Here is a 5163-nt window from a genome sequence, read left to right as displayed (position 1 = left end):
CTTGAAGCTAGGCCTGGATAGGGATAGAGGGAACCCGATGGTTCCCACACTCCCCCCTTCTCAAGGCTAAGGTAGGCCTAAAAATAAAATGGCCTACCGGCTCTCAAAAACAAAATAAAAAAAAAAACGCTGGAGCGAAAAGAGCATGCCGCTAAGAAATAAACAAATGAATAAAAAAACGATCAGCGCGGTACATGCTGAAAAATGTAGCTCGCTGCTTGCAAATGAAGAAGCCCGGGTGCAGTCGATCTCTACAGCCCACGCCTCTTGGCAGGCTTACCGGGAGCAGCGTTGAACGGTCCGCGTAGTGGTCTGGCTGGTGCAGGAAGGACGGCCCGGACACTCCATGACGAAATGCTCGAAGGATCACAGAAAGTACGGCGGCTGGGCGTCTCTCCTGGGGGACGCACCAAGTGGCACGGGCACTGTCACTGGGTGCGTGACGGGATGCGAGCTGCTTGCTGTCGGCACGGGTCCACAGCCTGGGTCCGCGACCGGATGCCACGTGTTGCTGGGCTGAGGACGAGTCCAGGCAGCGGGAGGATGGCTTCCGCCATCTTGGCCAGCAGCCGACGAGCCGGATCTGGACACGCAGGCCGGCGACGCTGCGGCAACGGCGACGATGACGCTCCCTGGCGTCGATGACACCCCGACATCGAACCAGGGCCCAGGAACCGCCGGGAACTGGAATGCAGCCTGCGCTCTGCCCCCTCTCCCGTTTCGTTCCCCAAGAAGGAAGCTTCGGAAATTCCGAGCAAGGTGGAGCCGTCCAACTGAGGACACTCGACCAATCTCTGAGTGCACCAGGCCCCGGAGATAAAAAAGAGGCAGAGACAAAGGTGTCGCTTCTGCCGTGAGTCACGTGCATCGCACTGGCTCGGCTTGCGGAGTTATTGTGAAAACAGTTCCACGACTCCACTTAATGTGAACACGGATGTCCACATACCAAGCTGACTCGCGTCACCCCGGACAATTGATTTGTTGGTGACTGATCGACTAGGCAAAGTTCTTTGTAGCTGCTTTTGCTAACGATGCCTAATCGCTTCGATTTGCGGGCGCAATGAAGTGTCAAATGCACCACCCTGTCCTTTCTTGTGATATTAAAACGATGCAGGGCTGCAATCGGGCAGGCTCGCCAACATTGTTATTTTTCAAACATGTTAGCTTTTACCTGAGACTAAAACACAAGTGCCTGTGGCCAGGTATAGCACAGCGACCTATCTTCGAAAAGTCTTGGAGCCGCGTGCTGCCCTGGCCAACGCGAACTAGGAGAGCACCGAATGCAACTCCCAGCCGCACAGGACAGCCAGCTTGAACTGCAATGTTCGTAGAGGCCAAGCGACGTAGCACGAGTTTATCCGCATCAGCAAGAACAGAAACCGATCCCAAATAAAACAAACCCCCCGTGCCAATAGCAATACCAGACTATTTACGGCACCGATCGGCAACAACACGAGTTGCTCGACCCGGCGAGTACGCTGCCCGGCTGCCAAAGCCCGTCTGCAACAATACGAGTTGCTTAGCGACGTTAGTGGCGAGCGTACCGCCCGGCGGACGCACCGCCCGACTCCGCAGAGTCCGCGAAAATTTACAACTATTCACATATTTACACCCCGGATCGTTCTGCTGGGCATCAAAAACTCATCGGTGCTACCGTCGATTCCCAACGAACACCTCGAGTGCCGTGGTTCACGATCTCGTCCAGTGACCGCATGGCGGTCACCTTATCGGACACGCAATCATCTCGGGACGCAGTTCAACCTGTTGCACTGCCCGGTAGCACGATTGAACTGCTCCCGGACCCCGCGGCGTTTCCACAATTAACGTCGCTTTTACGGGGTCGCAACTCGATAGGTGGCCCTCAAGGGTTCCTAACGTTATTGTTGCGTGCGACGCTCACTGACTTTTGGCCGGAGTCGATCGCGGGTAAACGGAACATACTAAATTCTAGTAGCCGAAAACCATGCTCACGCCAGTCCTCTGTCCCTTGATAGCGGGAAGGAAAGGCGGAGTAAGAAGGAAATCATTTTGACTCACTCAGTTTTCCTGGGGGGCCTTTGTTCCGGGGTCGCTTGGTCAACCTGATGGCTACTGGTCCGTCGACGCGGCGACGAAGGGCACCATCGGCGGTCTCCGCAACCTAGACTGGGACCGGTGTTGCAGGCACAGCGCATTTTCTCGCTCCGAGATACGCTTTTAGTTTGTGCGCTGACGGGGTGTCCACTCTGGGTGGGCCCCGCGAGCCGTCTCGAAGGCAAAAAGCTGCACTTGCTTCGTGTTGCGTCACCGTGCTTTGTTCGAGAACGAGGTTGACCTCGAAAAGCGCAGGTGCGCCTCCCCAGCGAAGTAGGCTGGTGTCGTCCCGAAAGGGAATGCCTCGGACGTATTCCGGGCGCTTAGTCACCTCCGTTTGGAAGCGAGCTCGGCTGAAAAGACACTGCATTGTGTCCGTGCGTGGCTGACGTGGCCACTAAGCCGTTGAGTGGCGTTGGGTGTCGGGCGTTCGCCTCTCCCTTTGTCCACCTGTTTGATCCTTGGCCGGAAATTGACCTGGTTCGCTATCTTAGCGAAAGGAGATGGATGCTGCTGTCTTTGCAGTCCACGGTAAGCCGCACGTTGGGGCGCCAGATGTGGGATTTTCCTCTTTGAGGGTGTACCACTTAGAAACACAAAAGGTTCCTTGGGTCTGGATAAAGACGTGTTTATTGACTGCAATGTCAGCACGCTTCGCTCTTAGACAATGAAAAGTCTGGGCGCTGGCTCAATTGCCAGTATCACCCGGTCGGTTTCCCGCGCTGCCGCATTAGACAGATTCACGGGAAGTCGGAGGCCCACAAAGAAAAACCAAGCTCCGTAGAGCCAGGGCCTCCGCCGACGAGAGCCCTTTTGGTCCACCTTCGGGGCCAGCTTATGTAGCCTCGGAGAATGGACGCGCCCGGGGAGGCCACTAGCAGTCGCGTCCATTATAACTCTGAAGGGTGTGCCGAAGGCGCGTTCACCCAAAGTGGGCAAGGGAGAGCCGGCCCCTTCGGGGAATTCGGCCTCGTGGTTCCTTGTATCCGGGAGGCCGACGCCATTGGTGACGACGGCTCCCACGGCCTGCTTGAAGCTAGGCCTGGATAGGGATAGAGGGAACCCGATGGTTCCCACAACTGGTAGCAGCAGCGCAGAACGACATTGTACGACGTGTTTGAAAGATAGCCGTATCCAATCATAGCCTTTAATGTTAACCTCAGCACGCAATTCTGTCCGGGACTATTTTGTAAGAAATACTTTTGGCCAGGATGTTTTTTTGTCTCACCTTGCACGTGAAAGGACGGGGTTTGTCGAGTGGGCTATTTGTTTGCAATTAGCATCAAAATATGGTGACGGCCATACCTAGGGTTACTTTTGGGGCATTTTCGAGTCGTTGCACGAAATCGGCAGCAAATGCACTCAAATAAATTTTGACTGGTAAAATCATTAGATGAGATTCATTTTGAAAATGCAAGATAGCATCATACTCATAGCTTCTGGAAAAAGTTTCTAAAAAAAAAAAAAAAACGACGCCCAAAATATTTTTTAACCGTTGCATTTAGCAGGCAGAACTCAACCTCTTGAATTCTGCCCTCTTTATTGAATAGGGACTCCTTAGGTAGCGGTGTAGTTGCGCATGCCGTCCTCGAAACTTTCCAATGGCGCGCATATGCGCTCCCATGACGGGTGCTCACGTGTCGCGGCGCTCTCTTGTCACGGGCTCTCCCCACGGCGCTCTCGCGTCGTGCACTCTAGAGTTATACAGCAGTCAGAACCATGTGATGTTACATCAGCAATAATAGGCCGATCTCACCAGCCAGTTTGACTACACCATTGTTGTCGTAATGCATTGAGGGAAATTCAGTTTTTCTGCACATGCGACAGCCCGCTGGAACTCTGCGAGTGTGGAGCACGAGACGGCACGAAGCCTCGCATGCACGCCCGTCTTCCTCCTGTGAACTGAAGTTATGGTGGTGTCACGCATGCACCGAACGCTTAGTGAGATAGGTATATTAAAACCTTTTGCCAGTTCCGATACTGCACTGCTCAAGGCATGTAAGCACTATTTAATAATTCCCCTGTCCATTTTTTTTTTTTGACTGAGCAAATTGAGCAGGCAGCTGTGAAGATGAGGACGTTAAAAATGAGGACACTGAGTTCCGAAAGCGGTGTATCTGGACCAAGAAGAGCATGTTTCGCAAGAATAATATGCAACGAGTTACAGAGCCCCTTCGGGCGCAGCCATCATGTCGATAATTTTGGTGGTGTCCAGATGGTAGCGAAAGCTATCTTAACCTGCCTAAACATCCTCCGCACAAGCCTTCACTTCTGTCAGGAATCATGCCTCCGCAGGCCGATCCGCTGGTGCCGTTCCATCGACTGCCCGTCACGCGCCGTCTCTCACGCATGGTCCTTTTCGTTCATTTTAAGACCACCAACAACTTCTCTCCACTTCGCGGCCGCACCCCAAACTCCACATCATCAGAATTACCCTCAACTCAAGAAAATCGTTACCATTCCAAAACCTGACACACACAAACACACACACAAAAAAAAAACACGCTAACAGCTTAGGAAAATTCTACCAATTATCCACATACTACCCTGTCAATGGATGATCGGACGTTTTCTGACAGAACAAATCCTGCTCGCTGCATGCCACAATTTTTTCCATTATTCATAAATTAAGTTATCTGAACCCAAAGCTTCAAACTCTTCCAGCTATCGTAGAGAGTTATAGGTACTAAAATCTTGGACTCTTGATTAAAAAACAAACAAAAAAACATTGTTAGCACAATAGAAGTCCCATACTCAACCACACTACGTTCAAACTAAATCTATTCGCTATACGAACATTTAAATCCCAACGTACCGGAAACTCTATTCCAGCTTTTCCCAAACATGCGTTGCCGCCCATATAAAAAAAAGAAAAAAAAAGAAAAATGGGTTTGAGATAGCGTGTTACCAAGCCTCCTTTAAGCAGCCCTTTTCGCGGAAAGAGTTTTTTTTTTTCCGTTTCGCGTGAGGCGTGAGCCAATTAATAGTTTTCTAAATATGTGCCGCCGCCTATCGGGATATCTGGGTTCGAGATTGAGTGGATAGAACAGAATGCGTGCGCAAGGCTTGTCCCGCTGCTTTGACCGAGGT

The sequence above is a fragment of the Ixodes scapularis genome, unplaced genomic scaffold, assembly GCF_016920785.2.
Source record: "Ixodes scapularis isolate PalLabHiFi unplaced genomic scaffold, ASM1692078v2 PGA_scaffold9__187_contigs__length_104089568, whole genome shotgun sequence".
Classification (NCBI taxonomy): Eukaryota; Metazoa; Arthropoda; class Arachnida; order Ixodida; family Ixodidae; genus Ixodes; species Ixodes scapularis.
Note: the sequence above shows the minus strand (reverse complement) of the source record.